This window comes from Rhinolophus ferrumequinum, chromosome 2 (genome assembly GCF_004115265.2).
Source record: "Rhinolophus ferrumequinum isolate MPI-CBG mRhiFer1 chromosome 2, mRhiFer1_v1.p, whole genome shotgun sequence".
In the NCBI taxonomy this organism is placed as follows: Eukaryota; Metazoa; Chordata; class Mammalia; order Chiroptera; family Rhinolophidae; genus Rhinolophus; species Rhinolophus ferrumequinum.
In genome coordinates this window covers 11,337,268-11,360,323 of record NC_046285.1, presented here as the reverse complement: position 1 = coordinate 11,360,323, position 23,056 = coordinate 11,337,268, and the positions used below count along the sequence as shown (strand labels likewise).

Below are 23,056 nucleotides of genomic sequence, written 5' to 3'. Positions count from 1 at the left end.
GTAAACTATTGGGTTTCCACCTGTCTCCAATTCTGAAACAAACTTTGGTGGCTCCTGATCCTAGATTACAGCCTTGGCCCCAAATGTTTTGACAATAATTGCCCAAAGGAAAGAGTCAGAAATAACAATTATTCCATAGGGGAACAAACAAGAAAAAAAACAGCAACAGGTTGTTTGCACTGCTACCCTTCTCCAGCTACTCACTCAGTTCCTTCCTACGTATCATGTAAAGTGCACCTTCCAATTAACAGGACCTGGATGGGATCAACACAGGTGAGACGATGCATCTAGCCAGAGGGACCAACCTGTAGCACTCTGGGGCTAGCTATGAGAGATGCTGAAGAAAGAAAACAGTGACCGTATGCCGTATCTCTCTGTGCCTCACTTTACGTAGTTAATAGCTAGAGGTTCAACAAGATCCTCCTTAAGATCACACTGCATCTCCCCAGGCTGTACAGTTATTTTAGCTCCTTATTTTAAAGTCCTTCTTGAGAATGTTTTTAGTACAGCTAAACCTAATCACTCTTTCTTTCTCTTCTCCGTCTTTTAGGACTGATGATCCTTTCAAGGAGTATTCCCGCTCTAGATGGAATAAAATGCCTTCTTTCATCTTCCTTCTTACCTGCAAAATGGAGACTTTTATAAATGTCACTCCAATTTTTTGACTTAAGCTTCAGAGATAATTATCATGGATATCAAAAGGAAATAAAAATACAGTTGAGTCTTGAACATGGGTTTGAAATGCATGCACTTTCTGGAGGAGTTTTTCAATAAATATACTGCCAGCCATCTGCATCAGTCTGTTCCGCATCTGCGGGTTCAACCAAAGGTGGATGCAAAACAGTGTTTTCAATCACTGGCTGGGAATCTACAGATGTGGAGAGCCCATTATGCATTGTTCTATTCCATATTATGTAAGAGATTTGAGTATCCAGGGATTTTGGTATCTGTGGCGGTCCTGAAACGAATCACCCGCAGGCACCAAAGAACTATAGTTAAGTTTCGGGAGAGTCCAAAATTATACTCAGATTTTCAATTGCATGAGGGTTCAACGGTCAACTGTACCTGAATGAATGATACCAAAATTTCAAAAAATGAATAGAATAAAGAAATTAACATACTCTTCAATGAGAAAGAAGAAATCAGAGGAAACATGATGTTCACTGTTCCATTTATTTTCCTCCCACCATTTTTATAGCCCAGGCTAATGACAAATTTTGCCAAGCTACTCCCAGTATTAAAGTGGAAGATGACTAAATATACTGTCCATTTATATCCAAGATGGTAAAAAATCCTCACCCGGGATTAAACAGAGGCGTTTCCTTTAAGGATTATTTTTTCTTTTCCCCCTTCTCTAACCAATGTTTTCTCATGTACTCGGAATATCTTACAATACTTAAAAGAACTCAGCCTATTTTTGAAATAAATTACAGAGGCAAGAATATCACTTAAATAATTTAACCTATTGCTTGAGTGACTTTTGTGGTTTATGATATATTGGTAGAAATGGTTGATAAATTTCTGTATTCCATTTACATAAGAGAATACCATTCAAACTTTCAAAAACAAAATTTTAGTATTTTCCCCCAAAATCTAACTGTAAACATAGGTTTGCTACAAAATAATTACCAAAGTTGATTTCACCAAGCAAGGTGTCTCCCTCATCCCCCAAAATGTTGTACACTACAGAATATTCTAAGAGTGACATAAAGGGGAAAGAAAAACAAAACAAAACTCCTTTAATATACTAAAAAAAAAAAAATCTACTATACTAAGAAAAGTCCCCAAATCAGGCAATATTTTTGTTCAAAATATATTACTCATTATGAAGTAGATCTGATTGGAACACACTGTCAGAATTAAAGGGCTAGGTAGAGTTCTGTATTACAAGCAAAATGAAAGAACAAAATTATACATTAAAACCTGCATATTGGAACAAAACTAAATAAGGATGTGCCTTGCATCTCTAGTTTTAACTATATTATCAAGAAAAATGGTCATCAGATAGTTGATATTAGTCAAATCTTATTAGCAAAATTATGACTGAGAAGGGATATAAATGACTAAACCTTCTTAAAATCTGTCCAATAACCAGTTTTCGGTTATTTAAAAAAAATGCCAATAGGAAAAAGACTTGTATAATTGCAGAGTAATCTCTGTATTACATAGTGTTAAGTATTTATACCCTTGTGTTATTGGTGATGAGCCTGGGGACAAAAGATGATTGATGGAGGTAACCAACTAAAATTGTGACCAGTAACAACAAAAAATCAGAACTGAGAAACCTGACTTCATACACAATTTTACTATATTGGCTACTCACAAGACTAGATAGCACTCCAATCTACAAGCTATGAATCTCAACAATTTAAAAATGAAGAAGATATAAGAGTCAGGTTTTCCATAGTTCACTTCTGAAAGAGCTTCTTTAACACATTCCAACAAACTGTATAATCAAAAATTCACTCCAGTTTTCATTTCTAAAAGATACCATGAGCTTTAAAAACAGTAACACTAGGACTCATCTACTAGCTTTGTAACTCTGGGTAAATCTGCCTAAACCTCAGTTTAATATCTATATCAACTTACGACGGGACAGTTGTGAAGATTAAAGAACACATATAAAATAACCAACACAGCAAGTCCTCAAGAAATGTTAATTTACTTTTTCCCTCTTTGTGCTACTAACATATCCAGTAGGAACTGATAATTTACATAAAATTTTAATATAATTTTATATTAATTAGGCAAACTCTATCATTTCCCAAATCAAACAGTACAATGAAAACTAAAGTAAGTAGTACTATCATGTTTTGGATACTCAGGTATTTGAAAAAAAAATTTTATATAATAATACCACATACCAAGTATCTGGCATTTTTAATTCCTAATTAATAGAATCTGAAATCTAGAGTAGAACCACATATTACATATTTTACTATGACTTGATATGTTAAGTTATATGACACTGTTTTAAGTTACATGACACCGCTTGGTCAAAATATAGGCCTACTGATTCCACTATTACACTATCCCACCGTTTATGGGATCCATTAAGAGCAAATGACCAGATTTTTACGCTGCATCACAAAAGCTTCCTTGAGTACTATCTGATTTTTTCTTTAATTTCATTTAACTAGAAGAAATAAAACTATTAGGTTATTGAAAATTATCAGCTTTGTCAGTGATAAGACAGGAATCAACTCTAATTTCACTAAAGAAATGTAATTTTTTTTTCAACTTGAAAATTCAAATTTTGAAAACATTGAATTTCAAAGCATCTTTGCTTTTTTACAGTGAAAAGTATTGTGACAGTGTGAATGCTCCATAACAAGGATACCGTGAAGATAATTTCAAAGATACCTAAAAAGTAGATAAGAAACTAAAGCTAAGAGTTTGAGCTTTGAATTTTAGTTCAGATATTAACTTTTCTGAGATTCTGAGGATAACGCTAACTATTTAATAGGGCTGTAAAAGAGATTTAATGAAATGAAACACACAAAGTACATAGCATTATGGCTGGAATCCCCTGAAGTATTCATAAGCGGAAGCAGATTCTAAAGCAAATAAATTGTATTTTTCCCTAAAGCAAAAAAGAGTAACAGTTTTAAAAGAATGAAACTAGAGTAAGTCCTCACTTAACACTGTCAATGGGTTGTTGGAAACTGCAACTTTAAGTGAAATGACATATAACAAAACCAATTTCACAACAGGCTAATTGATATAAAAGAGTTAAGTTCCTATGGCATATTTCTGGTCACAAAAACACCACCAAATTCTAAATAAATATCCACAACATTTCTAATATTAAACACTGAAATAAACATTAGCTATGTATATATTTAACAAATATGAATAAAAACAAGCAAAGGAATTATTTTCTAACTTGCTTATTCCAGTTCAGGGTGGTGGGTGGTAGAAGTCTCTCCCAGCAGCTCAGGGAGCTAGGTGGGAACCCACCCCTGAATGCCTCAAGGCCACTCACACCCGCGCAGCCCTCACTCAGACAGGGCCACTCACACCCACACCACACTCACTCAGATAGGGACAATGAGGATACGCCCATACATCTCATGTGCACATCTTTGGGAGGTGGGAGAAAATCAGACCACCCAGAGGAAACCATGCAGACATCGGGGGAATGTGCACGCTCCACACAGACAGTCGCCCCAGCTGTTATTCAATTTCTTCCCCTTCATCAACGTTATAATGAAACAACGTTGAATAAAATGGCATTATTTGAGGACCTGCCATATACTGACATGTATTTTTCAGTACTATTAAAAATAATCCAAAATCTGTGCCATCACAGACTAATATAAGTAACAGTAAAAAGCCAAGGATTAAGAATCACTTCAATTTTATACAGATTAAACGGTGGTACTACAAATATAGCTTCTGAGCCAAATAAAACAAATGTCGAGTCTAATTCACATTCATGCAAACAAATACACACACAGGCCATAACAGGAACAATTAGGTAAGAAGGAATCTCTCTCTCTCTCTCTCTCTCTCTCTCTCTCTCACACACACACACTCACACACACACACACACACCTGAATGATTTGAATTTTAACCAAAGGTCTGTCACTTACTACCTATAACCTTGGCAGCTTGCTTAACTACTCTAAGCCTCAAGTTTCTTCACTTACAAGAGGGAAGAGAAGCTCTACCATAGAGAATAGTTGAGAGGTTTAAAGGCTGTACAGTATGATGAGATTTCTTAAATTTGGGATCCAAGGCCCCCTGAATGGAGGTGGCATGATCCGTAATGTCAATAGTTTCCATCAAATCATTAAATAATTAGTTGAACCCCAAAATATTAAGAAATGTTGCAGATTTGTCAAAACTCTTGGAAACATTCAAAGTTGTAAATGATTTTAAAGTATTACCAATTCCAAAAATTACAGTGTTCTGGGAGCCTGGTAGAGATTTAATCTTGCAAGAATTTTAATATTCCATGAAGGAAATGGAATTCCTATACATGTAAATAAACTGTGCCTGCAAATATGTTAAGAAATTCCACAAAATAAGACTTAGAAACTCATTGATGATTAGAGACACAATTTTTTATATAACATTATCTGACAACTGTTGTGATAACTGGTTTAGCTGTGCGTGTGTTTGTGTGAGTGTGTATGCGTGCACTCATACTGCACTAGTTTTTCCTAACTGGCCTCCCTCTATAACATTCTCCATACTGTAGCCAATTTTCTTTGCAAAAGGTAAATTCCCTTGGCTAAAAACCCATAATAGTTTCCTATTTCACTAAAGATAAAGCCTGAATTTCTCTCTATGATCTACAAGGCCGTGCTTAATCTGGCTCCAGTGAATCTAACCAATCTTATCGCAAGTCATTCAGTCCCATGCTCATTATATTCTACTCAGATGCTGTCCAACAGAAATGTAATGAGAACCACAAATGTTCATTAAAATTCTTTTAGTAGCCATATTTTTAAAAAGCAAACAAAAAAATAAAATTAACTTGAATATATTTTATTTAATTCAACATATCCAAAACATTATGGTATCAATATGAAATCAATATAAAATTCTTGATAGGTTACATTCTTTTTGCCATACTAAGTCTTAATAAATTGGTGTGTATTTTATACTTCGAGCACATCTCAATCTCGATAAACCACATGTGGCTCATGGCTGCTATATTAGACAGCTTAACTTTAGCTAAACACACTTCCTTCGATCCCAGAACAAACAGTTCTTTCCAGCCCTCCAGGCTCCGAAGTATGTATGGTTCCCTCTTCCTGGAAGGCTCTTCCTTTGGCTGCTCCTGTGCTTCTTTCCCCAACTCAGCTTAAATATTACCTCCTAAAACAAGCCTTTTCCAAAGGTAGTTAGGTAAACGGGTCTCCCCATTTATTCCCTAGCAGAATGCCTAGGAGATTGCAGTTGTTTTAGACCTGTTCTCATCTGCTTTTTTTATTCCTGGTTCCTTGCTTTTTAAATACTAGTTTATTGACTGTCTTCCACCACTACACTGTAACCATTGTACACTGCTACATGAGGACAAGAATTAGTTTTATTCTGTTTGCCACAGGTACGTTTGAGACCCAAATTTTTGCTAAGTGGATGTCTATACATATTCTTAGATTCTCTCTGATCACTTAATTCTATCCACAACACTGAAAAGGAACTGAGAGCATAGAAAATACATATATACGCACACACACAATTATTAAAATTTATCATGTAAGCCAAGTAAAGATGCTTGCAAGGTATAACTAAGAAATCCTTCTGATTTTCAAGTAACAAGTTTTTATAAAGATCAAAAGAAATAATTACTTCATCTGAAATTATAAGTATTATCTAAGTGAACATGTAAAACTTTATTTAAACTCAGATCAAATCAAAGGGCATTTCTAATATTCTCTTTCTTCTGTGCCTTCCAGAGAAAAGTGTTAATTACTGTTTATTTGGCATTCACATTTGTAAACTCAGATCACCCTGGTTTTCTAAAGATCTACAAGAGACTACAATTGCTAAGTAATTTCTACAGTTAAAGGGAGGAAAGAAAAGTCTGGAAACTATGAGTGGTACTTAAAGAAAACTACATTTTTTTAGTAAGATTTAAACAAATTAAACTTTAACTTATCTGCTCTAGTTTCTCATTTTCCAAATTACTTACTATAATTCTAAAGTGAGATCCGTGATTCACTTAGGCATTTTACAGTTAGGTGGAAAGGTTGTCAATGAAAATTATGCAAGGTTCTTGATACATGTTTTAATAAAGTCATTACAAATAAACTTCGCATACCTGATCAAGACAAAGAGTATGTATTTTTGAGAGGGAATCATATTATTAAAGTTACAGAGCATTTTTTTTTCAGGTTGAAATTGGAGACTAAATTGGCAGGTATAATTAAGAGTTATACACAGCTTCACCATGCTGTATATAGAACAGGGAAAGACTGTATCATTCATTTTGAAATACCCAAACAGATGTATTATATAACATATTATGGTTACCTAGTCAAGTCCTCTGTTATCAACAGTGGTGTAAAGAATACACCCACCACAGAGAACGGCTGTCATATTCAGACACACACACCCTTGAACAAATAGTTATCAGATATATTAATGATCCAGGCAATATACAGATTGTTTTCTCATTTAATCTTCATAATGACCTAAAGAGCAAGATGTATAATAATCTCGTTTTTGAAGCTGGGCAAACTGAGGGTTAGACAGGTTAAATAGTTTGCCTGCAAACTTTGTCCTACCCAACTGTAGAACCAAAGAGGTAGGTGTGGAGATTTTCCCCCCACTATTTGGAGGGAAAGGCTGAAAAACAGTTCACTGCCATCCCCTATGAGCCATAAACTTCATATAAACTTAATTTTGAGCATGAGACATCAAGTTTCCAAACCACACTTCTACTGCCCACCTGTTTCTCTACTGCCTCCATGTTTGGTCAATTTGGTTTTCTAATGATGTCTCTAGTTCCTTGTTCATTTCTCCATTGAAAATAAAACCTCGTCATGAATCTCAGGCCAGCTGGATGAAGGCAAGTCTATTCCTGTCAGGCAATGATTTTTGTATTCACTTTCTCAGTCTTCAACTTGGATACTCATTGCCATAAACTGCTGAGACATATCTGCAACCCCCAACTCTACCCCCTGGAGTCTAATCTTTCCATGAACAATCTGAATTAGAGTATTACTTGAATTTGGCAATTCGGCCATGCCTGGCTAGTATCACCCGTTGAAGGTCCCTACCTAGCAGGAGTCTTAGTTGGCTGTCCCCTTTCTCTGCTCAGCCATGACTATACTGTTAAAGAAAACATTGCCACAAAATATTAAATATCAATAGACTATAGGTTATTTGTGATTGTACTATTCACAAGTTTATTCTACTATATACACTATAATTTTATATAGTTTTTTTCTTAGTTTTTATTATCTTTCTTAGTGATATCCAATATTCTGTCACGCTTTCTGGTATAAAAATACACTAGATCCACATTCATAGGGAGTAATCCGAGAGAGAGAGAGAGAGAGAGAGAGAGAGAGAGAGAGAGAGAGAGAGAGAGAGAGAGGATGATTTAGCATCAGTTTGCTTTAATTTACATCCTATTTGGGTATGAATTAAATTTTACTATGGCTGTAGGTATAGGATTTGACTAGTATGAACATAACAACTATTATTTTAAAAGATTAAAATGGGGTAAAAGAGTTGATATGTGAAAAACTGATCACTTTTTATAAAGCTAGGCAGTTTGTGTTTTAGCTCCGGCTCAGCTACGGAAGAGTTTTACAATAGAGGCCAAGTAGCAATCTAAAACCCAATTGTCTCACTTGTTAAATGTACTCTTTATATTAACTGACTTCTAATGCTCCTACTGCTCAAAAACTCTGGTCCAAGCCTAGCTAATGTTGGACACGAAATAATAAAAATATTTTCTTATTAATTGAGCTTACAGAAGTGTCACCCACATATTTAAAGTTGTCCTCATGGATAACTTTCATTTAATGGCTTAGTAATAATGACATGCCAAACATTTGGTTTCTCCATAGATTTAATGTACCTAGATTTCTTTGACTAAAGTTAACATGCAGTTTTCTTGGATGTTCAAAATAATTTGTTGATACTGGTTAATATAATGTACCTAGATTCACATAATGAATCTACTAAGAAATAAATTTCACAGCTTTAAAAAATTCAACATCACAGTAGGTCAGCATACGAGGAAAAAAGATGGAAGCAATTTGAGGTGAAGAATTCTAAGCATGTTTGTCTACACTATATACTTGTCTATGTTTGGAGAAAGAACAATTTAAGGTTGAGTCACTTGAACTACTGTGAAGATAAAATAATTCTATAAACATGGTTCCTAGGCTGCTTCTAAACCACTGAATTCCTATTCCTTCAACACATAGAAGACTTTCAGAAGAGAAGCTGATGCTAAAATCTCACCACCATGAGCACAGCACAAATTGAAATGGTAAAGAGACAAGAGGGACGATGTGTGTATATGTGTGGGGGGTGGAGGGGGTTGGTTGAGTATTCTTTATTCATTTGACCAATAAAAATTTATTAAGCAGTTATTACATGCCAGGTACAGTGTTAAGCATTGTAGATTGGTTAAAAAAAACAACAACAACAATTTACCACTCCACCAAAAAAGAAGAAGAAGGAAAAGAACAACAAGAAAAGAGAAACATCAATTTCCTTTATTTGGTATTCCCTCCTTTATCTTCCCATTCTGAGTTGGCTAAATATTAAATATATGCATGCCATGCATTTCTTTTGAAAGGGTGAAAGATGACAAATTTCCAAAATTTGTAAGGTAATTACAAAATTAAAAACTGAAAACTAGAAAAAGTTTAGAACATGTTTTAATTTGAAAAATTAAATATGCTGATTCTTATTTCTATGGTTTTCTCTCTACATTTTCTCAATTTACATTTTTTCAATAAGAAAAAACCTACAAAACTAAATGTATAGGAATACAGTACTAATCATTTTGATGCCTTATATTCAACTGGAAACATATTTAATAGTCTTAATTTTTCCACTGAGTTCAAAAGTCCTTTGAAAATATTCCCTTTCCTTTATAGATATCATGACCTTAAGTAGTTAATTTTAACGAATGTTTTAAGTCAAGATTTGGTATATTTGTATTTGTTATTTAACAAACGCTTAAAAATGTTTCTCTATTCACCCATTTTCTATAACTGTATCTGGGAGCAAGTCTAGACCGATGTCTGTGGCCTTGATTATACTGATCTTCTCTATCAGGATGTTTTTATGATCTATAATTAGTATGTACAGAACAACATTCCCACAGTTTCAATGGAAATGAAATGTAATCTAAAAAATCTGAAGCTACATACTAATTTCAAGCATATGAAAGTAAATACAGAACCACCTGAATTTCATCAGTCAGCTGTTTTGCTTCCTTTTTCTCCTAAATTAAGTGCTCCGATTATAATCGAAGGATCAGGATGGGGACAGAGGAGGCAAAGGGCACTTGCAGTTCACATGTGGCAAGAGGCTTGGACAAGAGGCATTTCTCCCCTCCCCTCACAGCACAGATTTATATGTAACCGCAAAAGTGCAGCTACGACAGTATTTCAAGAGTGCCTGAAAATGGCAACGGGTCAAATCCCAATCACAGATATTTCAATCATTTTGTGAAATATGAAAACATTTATTCAATTCATACAAAGCAATCCTAAATTTTACACTACAAGTCTCTATCTGAAAAAACATCCACTGAATTAAAAAGAAAAACAAAAACTAGAAGAAATGTTTCAATTTCCTTTCCCACAACAGAATCAGACAGTATAATGTTTACACAAATGAAACTAGTAAAAAATACATTTTTTTAATTTCATTAATACAGTAAGGTGGTATAGTGGCACCCTTTTTTTTTTTTTTTTTTTTTTTTTTTTAGTGAAAATCTCTTTCTTATTCTCTGCACCAAGTTAGGTAGCACCTTTAAACAATATAATGTACTGAAAAATTATTATCAATCATTCCCTAAACTAATTAGGTCCATAACCAGCTCTATGACTTCTCCCATTCATCTTGTGCTTAAAATTTTACAATATAGCTTGAATTTCATCTCCGCCTGACACGTTTCAAGCAGTGAAGCAGATTAGTGCCTCAGAACACTTTATAGGGTTTCATTATCAATCAGGTTATGTTCCCAGTGATGCTTTCAGCAAAATTATCTCATTCGAATGAACTCTCATGGACTGAAGTAAACAAAGCTGTAGCCCACTGCTCTTGCATACTTTTCATTCATTTATATCCTTTTTCTTTACTTAGACTTACAGCACATGCCATAGAAAGAGCGCATGCTAAATATTCCTGGAGTGTCACAATATGTAATACAATAAAACAGATTACAACCCTACCTTTCTTTCACAGCAGTGGTGCCAAGCACAGGTACACCGGAGCAATCAATTTGTTCTGCAGACAGTAAGGCTTTCATAGAATACTAATGTAAAATCTCTTTCTTTCTGCCTTGCCTTGACTCCCCAATTCCCGGGTCCCGACCAATACGAGGAGGAGGGCAGTATGTCTTCTGCTGAGATAACCACAACTACTAATCAAGCCTACGTGGACGAGGGCACAGGATTAAACCTCCACCAAGCTTGAGTCAGGGTTTGAGAGCAGCTAACGTACACAGCAGCACCGTCAAAATTAAACACACACACACACACACACACACACACACACACACACACGTGCGTGCATACCATGCACGTGCCTTGAAAATACAGATGTGCCTACTTCAGTGAACTAATTCATCACACTTTACCACTGATAGTTTTTTTTTTTTTTTTTTTTTATCTCAGGAGCATAAAATTACCTCCTGTTGAAATGAGGGCTTAGATCCAACAGTACCCAGCGACAATTAGGTTTTTCCAGAAATAAAAATCATGATCAGTATACTGTGCGTTAAACTCTTCACTGGTTAAAACACAGCATTGTCCTAAATTAGACTACCTAGTACAGTTTCCAAGGAATTATACTTTCAAGTATTAATATAGGGTTAATAGACTCAGCAAGGATACTTAAGACTGTGCCCTTAAAAAGGTAATACTGCAATTGTAATAGCTCAAGTCCACTTCTTGAAGAAAAGCATGTACACTACCAATAGAGAAAGTATGTCCTAAAGATTTTCATTTATCTGAAAGATTTTACATGAAGTATAACCCCAAGCTATTTAAAAACCATTTTCAGGTTTTAAAAAATTATTTTCAAAACATCTCTAACACTTTATAATTATGGTGGCATGGTGGTGTATTTGATTTCATAAATCCAGTTTTGAGGTTCCTTCTTTCAATAAAGCATTTTCACTTGGCTTATTTTTCTTCCATTTGAAATGTGAAAAGGTACGCCAATCATTGAGAAGAGTGATGACAGAAGTTGTTAAACATTTTATAACAGCATACGTCACCTCATTTGAATTTGCCTGCCTTAATTTTCAAATAAGTCTGGATAGTCAAGGGGCTGCAAAGTAAGCAACCATTAGGAACAAAATGCCCTGGGTAACTGGGGAAACTCACGGGGAGGCTTCCTAACCCAGCCCGATTTTCATGTATGCAATTGCTTTAACAACACTGCGAAAATGCATGGCTCTTAGTTTGCACTTCCTTAAAAACAAAACAAACTGAGCAGAAACAATTAAGAAATACTGGGGCCTTCAATGAAGTATTGTAATACTGTTTAATCGATACTGATCCTTTTGTCCTTGACACAGTGACCATGTCATCAGGCTACTGTCATGTGATATCATGTCATTTCCCCACCTGGCTCATGACCTTGTCCTCTAAATGACCTAAAGCTTCCCTGAAGTAGCAGGAGGCCCCTCCCCGCTGTCTCAGCAAGGTCGAATGGGTCAGCGTGTCCTCATCTATAATCCACCACCATTTGTCAGCAGGGAGGCTGGAGGAGGCAGGCTTGCTACAAGGGGAGAATGCCCAATTAGGCAGCTGTCACACAAAGCAGAGGCTGCAAAATTATCCCCTGTCAAAAGAAAGAGCAGCTGCGGGTGCCAATTACAGCAACCTTTCAACCCTTTAGGTACTGGAAACTACACAGAAGTAAATGAAGAACAATTAGTGATAACAAATCGATGAATTAGGACAGTAAATTAGAAATTACTAGCAGGTGAGCTTGGGTCATACATGACATAAGGGCATACCAGACTCCAGGCAAGGGCAGGGATGCGCAGAATCATACTAACCATTTCCTTGCATATAGATTTCCCCTTCAGCATTTTCTTCTTGCAAACCTAAAATCCTTTAAAACACCCATAATCTAAAAGTGTATATACCTTTTCACTTTTCATGGAAGACCCAAATAAATTGTTTCTGGGCAAGAGGAAAATCCTTCAGACTAATAAGTCTATTTAATTCTAAATTGTTGTGCAATCCATCGTGCTATCCCACCAAATTTAAGTGTGGCTCCCAAAACCCAAATCAGTTCAAATAATCATATTCAAAATATTATCCATCTTCATAAAGTACTTGCCCTGACTCTACTTGACTCACGCTTACGGAAACATCTCTTTAAGAAAGCAACTGCGTATGACTTCTGAGAAAACTCTTACTCTAATTCTATAATGTTGAAGTTCATTTGTTTTCTACACTATGTAATTTTATGTATAAAGAATAACTGCAATGTGTGTTTCTATATTGATATATATATATAAAGAATATCAACTATAAAATTACTCGCTCAGATTATTCTGCTCTAAAGCTCGAGGTGCTATGTATTAAGTCTCAAGCAGAGGAAGCCAATTCACTTGGACTCTATCCAGCCAATGTCTTTGGCAGTTAGCACCGCAGGCAACAAAGGAAGAGCAAAACGGGGAAACAAGCCCCACAAAAGAGAGAGAATCCAATATGGCCAGTAAGTGTTTATGGACATAGTTTCCTTGTGCCTGAACAAAGTTACGTGTGTTCAGAAACAACGTTCTTAAAGTCCATTTCAAACTAAATTTACAAATTTTCCCTTAGAAAAAAAGCATGTGTCCGTCTATATCGCTTCTTTAAAAGTTGAGAACTTGAATGATATGTAGTATAATTTCTAAAGAAGCAGGGGTAAATTGTAGAATTCCTCTAGAATTCTACATCACAAATGGGTGAAAGTGAGGCAGAGAAGGTGAGACAATAAAGAAGCACTTTACTCATCCTCCTCTAACATATTCTAAATAAACCAGTTACCAGAGGGAAAAGTTTATAATTCCTAGTTCCTAGTCCAGCCATTTGATAAAATTTCTGGGAGATAAAAATCACGGGGAGAAAACTCCATTAAAAGTTTATCTGAAAATAGATTTATGTTTCCCTCTTTTATAAAAAAATGAGCGTTTATAAATTTTCTTAAGTTTAGAATGCAACCTTCTAAAATCAGACATAAAGAATTCAAAGGAAGAAATGGCAAGTAGACAGAAGTGAAGGAGTTAACGCCTTGAGAACTCAGCTTCCATCATACGTGGGTGACTATCTCTTTAAATAATTTAAATCCTCTCCATCTACTACAAAGCTGTTTTGAAGCCATTTAGCTTTGTTCTTTACATGTGTTCTAATTAAGAAATGACCTTGTCATCACACACACCAGAAATCCGGGATTATTTCCTACAGCAAAAATTCACAACCCCCCCCCGCCCCCCCGCTTCCTAACCCACCCCCCAAAAAAAAGGGGAAAAAAGACTTCTTCCTCAGTTCCTCACTGAAGGAAGTTGTTGGTTGGCTGAATGCTGAAGCAGCTTCACCGCATAATTTTTTGTTGTTGTTGAATGTCACAGGGCGGGTTAGTGTGACCTTGAGCTACATCAGCAGCACAGCAAGGGTCGAGATGCCTGCAGGCGCCCTTGTACTGGATTTGCAAGACAAAAACCTTCAAACTGGCTGAAGGACATCTTAAATCTCTTCAAAGGTTTTCTGAACTAATCTGGGCTGCTCTTAGCAGGATCTGTGCCAGTGTGAGAAGCAAAATTAAAAACAAGGTCTTTGACAGGATGTTGTCTCCTCTTAACCCTTCCCAAGCAGAAGAGAACAAATCACAAGCATTCTGGAGAGATGGTTTACCTAGAAGCACTCTTTCATAACAAATTATGTAAGCAAGCCATCAAAAAGGAGGGGGCCGCTATTAGTCCTCAAAACGGAGCTCTCCCATCGCGCTTATTAAAGAATTCAGGTGCAGTTTTTTTCTTGTCCATATTTTAGTGTAGCGAATGTAAAACTTAAAGCTCTATTTGTTATCTTTCAGATTTGCAGCATAGTGATAGGTGAAGGTAAGGAAATGTTTCCATCAACATTAAGCTCTAGAATTTCTTTTTTAAATCAAGTTTTAGCTGGTTAAGTCACAAACTTCACACATATTACATATAGCTCACTAAAATTACAACAGGTATAGAAAATTACATCATATGTTTACTAAATTCCTTATTCCTAATATGATGCACTGTTAAGGGGAAAAGAATCAGAAGAGTAAAAGTAACCATAAGTAAAACAAGCTAAAGCAATTTCAGTCTTGTTATGAGAGAGCAGCATAGCATTTGTTATTTTATGTAGTATTTCCAATGCAGGGGCCAAAAGAGAACATATTCATGCCAGCAGAGGGTGTGAGTCTTCCCTGGCAATGCTCTCAAAGTTTAATTTAGTAGCTATAGCTCTCAAGAACAGTCTAAGGGAACAAACAGCTTTAACGCATAAAAGACAATATCATAAAATCAGTGAATCTCCATCTATGACATGTTAGTGTATCATCATCAGGTATAAGGTATGTCATGATTAGTGCCATAAAGAGTATTTAGTGTAACATATGGAATTTATTAAAGTCCAATGGGTTGCAAATGATGTCCCTTTTAAAAAACAGACTAAGTAAATTTGAGATTATGCTGAGTAACAACCACACTTCCATTCACTTGAACTTAGAGATATTTTCCCGAATGGGACAAGAAAAGGGTAAAGCAATACGTACTAAGTAGATGATAACACACGAGTGAACAGTACATGTGAATTTCTTTAGTCACCATGGAAAAGGAGACAGGCGTACATCCTGTGCTAAATGCTATGGCTGAGTCTGTAAAAAGTGCTCTAGGAACGCAGAGAGGGCAGTAACTAGGTTTTAGGTTCATAAGTGTATGTGCCCTAGGTGGTGGTCAGTGATGGTTAAAAAAATGAGGACGAGCAGCACAGAAAGGCAGCCATTGCAGGTGACAGAAATAGCACTCAGGCAGGGAAGGGCTGAGTGTGTGATACAGGAAGGGGGTGGCCAATGTGACTAGAGATTAGGCTGGAAACTCACTTGGGAGCAAGGACTTCGATTCAAGGCCATGCCGAAGAGCTGGCCTTTATCTGGTGGGCAGGGGAAGGTTTACAGGCAGTGATATGATTAAATGCATGTTACAAAAACAAAAAACAAAAACAGAAGCTGTAGAGTTGTTGATGGCTTGGAGGGGAGAAGAAACTGAGACCAATTAGTGCAGAGAAGAAAACAGTCAAAATAAGCAAGGGAAGGAGAGTTGAAGAAGAAGATAACTCCGAAAAACAGTAAAGGCTGATTGGAATATTTACATAGCAATTTGTGTAACAAAAATGGTGTTATAAAATAGGGTACTTTTAATAGCAAACTCATTAAATCAAAAATGATGAAAATAAATACTGTATCTTAAGCCTACATTTGTAAAACAGTATGTTGACATGATGTACAAAGTTTGAAGAAAACTAAGAAATCATGTAGAGGTATTTAACAAAGAGTTAGAATCAGATTCTGATGGGTATTTGAATAGTTGACATTTCAAATAATAATCTTCCTTAAGTATCAGGTGAGGATTTTGCTTATTACGGCGGCTACGTGTACCTTTTCTGAATGACGGACGTGGTGGCGTATCTTCCTTCGCTATACGAAAGGTCTGGCTTAAACCACAATGTGATTGCTGGAGCTAAGAGTTTCATCAACAAACACTAATCAGAACAAAATAACTCAGCCATTTATTGAACACCTACTACGTTAGGACACACACACAAAAATATTTTATCAGCTTTGGGGTTCTAGTTTATCACTCATAATGCTAAATCCCTAAATTACAGCTCACACAGTGACACCACTACACAATAAAAAGACCATAAGTAAAAATAATATTGAGCTGTCAGTGAAAGGGTCTGCACTAGGAGCCATCTTGGTATTCCCATGTAGCTGACAGGTACACAGTGCCTTCCCGGAACTCTCTGGGAAGACCCAGTACCCATGTAATTTGAAGAGAGTTGTCAAATACTCTAGGGACTGACTGTCCTGCTAAGACCTCAGAAAAAATTTAACAGAGTATCAGCCAAGGTAAGAGGGTGGGAGTGAAAAGAACAGGAGTCACTAGGGCCAAATAACTATCTGCCAGAGAGCAGACTGTACTCTAAGCAAAGGAGAGCCAGCATCAGGGATCAGGTTGAAGCAAGTGGAGGGGAAGGTCAAGCAAAGGAGAGAAGCAGCAAAGATTTCCAAGGGAAGACTTCTCACTGCCCAAAAGAAGAAGAAGTAAATTTTACTCTAAAATCATTAAGAAAATGACCAACCCTCCAAACCCCCTGGAGTAAGAAGAATCATCACAGGAGAAGTGTTTGGAGCTTCACAAGTCATGAAAAGGGCTAGCACTTGAAAGCCAGGGTACTGACAGGGCACAACTAGGAATGACCTTACCAAGTATCCACAAATAAAATGACTTCTCCTTGAGTAAGCATCTCTGTCTTCTAGCAGCCAAGCCAACACTGGTAATAGGTTCCAGCACATTCTATGTCTAGACATTAATAGAAGGGTGGGTAACATGATAAGCCTCGCAGATATTTTAAAAACCCAACAATTTACTAATATACAAACACAAAAGCTAGATTACAACATTTCTGACATACAAATACAGAATATTCTGTTGGCAAGTAACAGGTAAATTCCTGTACAACAGCAATTCTCAAAGTGTGTTCCAGGGACTCCAAGGGTCCCCATGATCCATTCAGGAGGCACATGAGGTCAAGACTACTTTCATAACACTAAACCGTTACCTGCCTTTTTGTCTCTTTCTCTCCTAACTGTACAGTAGAGTTGTCCAGAGACTACATGATATGTCATTGTGTTGATGGCTAATGGAATACATCCTTGTGTATTCTTGTAGTGTAAAGTTTTTCTCAGTTTAAATTTCTAATATGGTAAATACTAGTTGATATGATTATCATAAACAAAAGCTCTCTTGGGTCCTCAATAATTTAAGAGTAGAAAGGGGTCCCGAGACCCAAAAGTTTGAGAACTGCTGCTGATCTACTGAAGTAAAGCATCAAGAACTGCAATCTTGGTTTTAATCTTCAAACAAAATCTCTAGTTTCTAATTCTCAAAAATTTCTGTTACAACTATACCAGATAAATACTGTGCAGAAATCTCTCCAAGACCCAAGTGGGAAAAGGAAAGAATGATCTTTTTTAAAAGACTAGTAGATTACAGGAGATCTGAAATAGCTCCCATCCTTACACAGTCACTACTATTTTGAATTTACCATACAAAAGTTAACAAACCCACAAATATTTATAAAGAAGCTGCCTTGTGTTAAAAGCTGAAGACAGAAGAATAACTAAGTGATAAACCAGCCCTTTGTGGGCTCACAATCCTGTCAGGAAAAATATAATCAGCACCACAGTGAGAAACTACTAAGAGGAAAGGCATGAACAAAGTGCGAAAGGCCTGGAAGGGCACATTCTGGGGCAGAAAATGGTTAAAAAGGAAGGTAACGCTTTTCTTAGTGAAATTACTCTGCAGAGGTAGCACGTAAATTGCCTATATGCTATCAAGGTTTTGACAATTGGAAAAGAAGCTGAAAAGTATCCTTTCTGTAGGGAAGAACATCGCCCAGCAGGATGCAGTACATTTTAGAAAGTTTTAGTAATTCACTCAAAAAGCAAATTGAGAGTAATTAGAAACTTTTGCAGAAGTTGACAAAGTAATTAGATACCTGTTGAATTTAATGAGGAAAGATTGGAAATTAAGCAAAAAGATATACAACTACAAGTCCCAATCTGTTGTAGGTAGAAGCTTTTAAAAAACATACCATAAAAGTAATTTATTTAAAAAATAAAATAAAAACAAACAAAAACTGCCCTTCACCACACATATTTTGAGAAGCTCAGAGAACAAGCAGCAAGATGGTGGGAGGAGTAGTTGCAACAGCGGGAGTTAAAGGCTTCAAGCTAGAAGCTTGTACAGCGTGTATTATCAATAATCTATCTATACGTAGATGCAAAAAAAAAATAAATGGGGTTCGAAAATTACTAGTACATCTCTAATCCAGAATGGGGAAATTCTAGTTAACTAAGTAAAACGTGTAATAAGCTCTACTGTTGGAATCACACTAACCTCAGTTGTGCAAACCGCAGGCCGCATGGTTGAAGGGCAAATATTAGGCTCACCATAGTTAATTTAAGAGAAAAAGACTAGGGTCTGTGCAAGAACAGAAAGTGAACTAACACTTTGGTCAACGTGTTTTAAAATTATTTTAATTATTTCATTTGAAACCTTTTATGGGAGTTGACACGGAGGTTTGGTACAGTGGGGAATTCCACACCCCCCTCGCCCTACACACACAAATGCTGTTCCTTGTATCAGTTGAGATAGTAAGTAAAAGACTTAAGGAAAATCAATTATTTGAAGACACCACATTCAGAAAAACGTTAATTATAATAATGTTCCCCATTGTAATAGTAAATGAGGATTGATTAAAGAAGGCCTGTTACTTTTCTAGGTCATTGTGCGATTGGGATTGCTGAATTATTGTGATTAGAGAAGTAACACAAGCAAACGAGTTTTAGGAAGATCTGTTGGCTCTGAGACTGGGGCAAGGACACAAGCGCTCCAGGTTAGAAACGAACCCGAACCAAGACGCTAGCCGTGGGAAAGACAAGGAGTGGCTGGAAGCCCTGTTGGAAACTAACAATGAATTACTTGAGCCGGGCATGCAAATTTTCTTGTCCAGGTTGTCATGAAACCAGGGAAACATTAGTGAAATAGAAAAGTTAATTTATGGCAATTAATTCCAACTAAAATGACTGACCAAGATTCTGGATAGATCTAGACTGATTGTTTCACTAGTACCATGTTCTCACTAAAAACTTTGTGTAGGAGTTTCAACACTTTTTTTAAAGTGTTATTTCTTACATTAAAAACATTACTTTGAGGAGTGTTTTATAAAGTTTGACAATTAGCCTCACTTTACCAACCTGCTAACTCAATCTGTTAGAACCAGCTGAATCACTGGCCATTTTTGTCTGCTTACACAGTTACTTCTATATCTGACATAAAAGTTTTGACACTTAAACCATCTGTTGAAATAGTCATCAACAATTTAATTGAACTAGGGAAAAAATGTACAATAAAGAACTCTTCCCAGTGAGAAATCATGAGATAAAACAATAAAAACTCCACTTAGTAAGAAAATGAGTATATTCAAGTATTTAAACTAAATTGATTTAGTCAATTATCTACGTCAACCCAAATTATTCCATTTTTTGTATTATCAATATTTATATAAATTAGCTAATAAATGTTACACTCAGAGTATAGAAAGTATATGGATTCCTATAAAATACAATAAAGGGTGGTTTTATTTTTTAGTTATATGGGTTGACTATTTCTTCTAAAAGGGGGGAGCTACCAAGCGAGCAAGGGAATCTGGCCTAAGAAACTTCATAAACACTTCATGCGTTACATGGTTTGCAATATTCATTTCATCAACTTCTTGTCCTTTTTTCTTAGTCATCCTCTTTAGCCTCTCATTTAGATGTCCATTACTATACTTAAATATACAATGTGGCTGTTTTCGGAGTTTAGCTGAATGACAGACAAACTATAGTAAAACCTCATGAAAAATATTAGTTCAGAGTCTTCAACTGTATTCTACTGAATACTAGTATCCTGAGATAGATATAGATATATCTACACAGACACACACACACAGACACACACACACACACACACACACACACACGATACTCCATCTGGAGACTGCCAGTCCACTGGCTAATGGAAGGCCTACTGAAAGGATTATGATTCAACGCCTCCAAACTTATGTGACCACGGGCTCCTCATTCAAAGGGAAGAACTGTTTAACAAAACACATTTAAGAAAACACACACTTAACATATTCACTTTTAAAATCTTGAAATACTTTAAAATGTATGTAAATGACATATCACTAATAATTCATTTCTATATGCTTTCAAAGTTGTTCACTGTACATTCTAAGTAATCTGTCCCTTTTTCTATCTGGCAGAAATATCTAAATTTGATCATTTTTCAAGGACAACTTATTGGCTATGTATATTTACCAGCTGGCTATCTACAATTTATTTATCCAACTGTCATAAGTTGTCATTGGTTACTTAGTAAAACAAGGGTGTTGACAAATTAAGAACAACAACAAACTGTATCTTCAGAGTAACAGGAATGTATATGGCTGTAATTTTCATTTTAACGAAATCAGAAGTTGCGAACTGGGATTCAACATCACATGTGTTTCATCAAATATAAAAGCACATTTTGGACTATCAATCATTAACACATAATTATAACTGAAAGAATGCTCAATATTTGCAAATAAAAGTCTGGTTGGTTTAAAATATCAATTTAGAGAAAGAATTGATATCTGAATATATGAAGAATGACTAGCAACCAAATAATTACTAATAATTTTATAGTCTAACAAATATAATATTTTAAAGATTTTCTTGCTGAAATTACAAGAAAGAATAAGCAGAGTGATGAAAATAAAAGTAGAATGATTAAAATAACTTTACCACTGTTTTTTTTAATAATCAGAATAGTGAAGAAAAGGGAGTAATATCCCTGTGCCAACCACATGATGCCTACAATAAAGAAGAAGTTTGGCTCAAAACTGCCATTCCCCTTTTGAAACATCATGGCCCACTGAAACACTGTGAAGTTTAGGATATTCTACCTGCTATCTCTCTTCTGCCCAGTTTTCAGCTAGGTAACTGAAGTAAACTCTTCACAACTAATGATAAGCACAATAATCAATCACTGTCTTTTCCCCGGTTACTTGGAGTGCTTCTGCCCAGGCGTACGCAGCATAAGGTCCAAGAGCTTAAGACATGACAAATTCATTATAGGCTGTACCTATACTAGAAAACAAGAGTGTTAATCCAAGTAGAATTAACCACTCAGTCATCTCTTTCTGTTGCATTACCCACCTACTGTGTTAATCAGATGATTTTATCATTTCTTAGAAATGCTAACATACTACTTGTAGTGTAAGAGGTAACTATTTTATATAATTCAAAAAGTAATCACTGACTTAGACTATAATAAACCCACAATAACCAAACATGCTCCTATTTTCCCTCAAAACAATAATTAACTTTTTATCTGAAATCAGATTATTTCAGGTTTGGCATTAACATTAACTATCCATTTTTTCTGTTTTTTTGGTAAAAACTAAGCATCATCAACACGAATACTACTTCTTTTTTCAAGATTCCCAACCACTCTCTAGAAGTAATCTACACCTTTGAATTCTCAAGAATACTTTTTGTGTTTTTTTATGGCATTTAACCGCTTTCTATTATTTGATTAAATTTATTTATTTATATTTATCCCTGTATATTCCTTGACTATAGAATTGTTATTTTACTTACTTTTTGAAAAAAACCACATTGCCTAATGAAATAATTTGCACAGATAAAACACAATCTACAAATCTGGTGATTACAAGTTAATTTATAACTAAGAAAGGATTTTCTGAAATATATTAAAATCACAACTGATTAAGCCTTAAAAACTCAGGAAAAATATTCTCACCGTCTGTCTCCAAGGTTTGAGTCTCTGCTTTCTGAGAAAGGAAACTGAGAAGGCCGTTGAAAAGTAGCTCTGATGTCATCTGGAGTCTTCAGATTCCCCGCTCCTCCTTCAGTCTAGGGTGCATCTTAAGAAAAGAAAAAAGATAGTTTGGCATCTATTTCAAACCAGATTCTGGAATATGCTTTGTGAATTTCTGTCAGGTTTTTCCAGTATTTTTTTCCTGTTCAAGTTCAATGCAGAAGTCTTTATTTGACAAAAATAGGAATTGTTTATGAAATATAAATTGTTCACTAAAGCAAAGCAACAGATCTTTGCTTTCTAAACATATATTAACTTGATAAAAGTAGATGCTTCAAGAAAACAAACTAAAAAAGGTTTAGGGTTGCTATGATGATACACTTATTAATCTTTGTTAATTTCAAATTTCCATCAAATTAATTTAATTAAATAACATCTGGAAAAAAAAGGAAAAAAGCTATCGTCTCTTTCATAGTAAGCTTTTTGTTTCAAAATGCTACTATGTAACCTTTTCAGCACAAAATTTATAATATCAAATGTCTTATGTTCATACAAAGACTTGTACACCAATGTCCAAAGCAGCTTTATTTTTAATAGCCAAAAATTGGAAACAACTCAAATCCCTATCAATAAGTGAATGAATTATGGTATGCCCATACAATGGAATGCTGACTACTCAGCGACAAAAGAGGAAACACTACTGATATAAA

The 23,056-nt window shown here is 35.5% G+C and overlaps 1 protein-coding gene across 6 annotated transcripts in view; it reads right to left on the bottom strand.

The window, feature by feature from the left end:
* The window catches only part of NRIP1 (nuclear receptor interacting protein 1), an 84,410-nt gene that overhangs the window by 21,776 nt on the left and 39,578 nt on the right, over positions 1 to 23,056 (bottom strand). For 5 of the 6 annotated variants that reach the window (XM_033128505.1, XM_033128515.1, XM_033128496.1 and 2 more), the window contains one exon: positions 22,329 to 22,452. The gene's annotated coding sequence lies outside the window, so the exon portion shown is untranslated. Of the gene's footprint in view, positions 1 to 10,884; positions 11,013 to 22,328; positions 22,453 to 23,056 lie in introns of those variants that run through there. The other variant, XM_033128543.1, reaches the window with a different exon arrangement.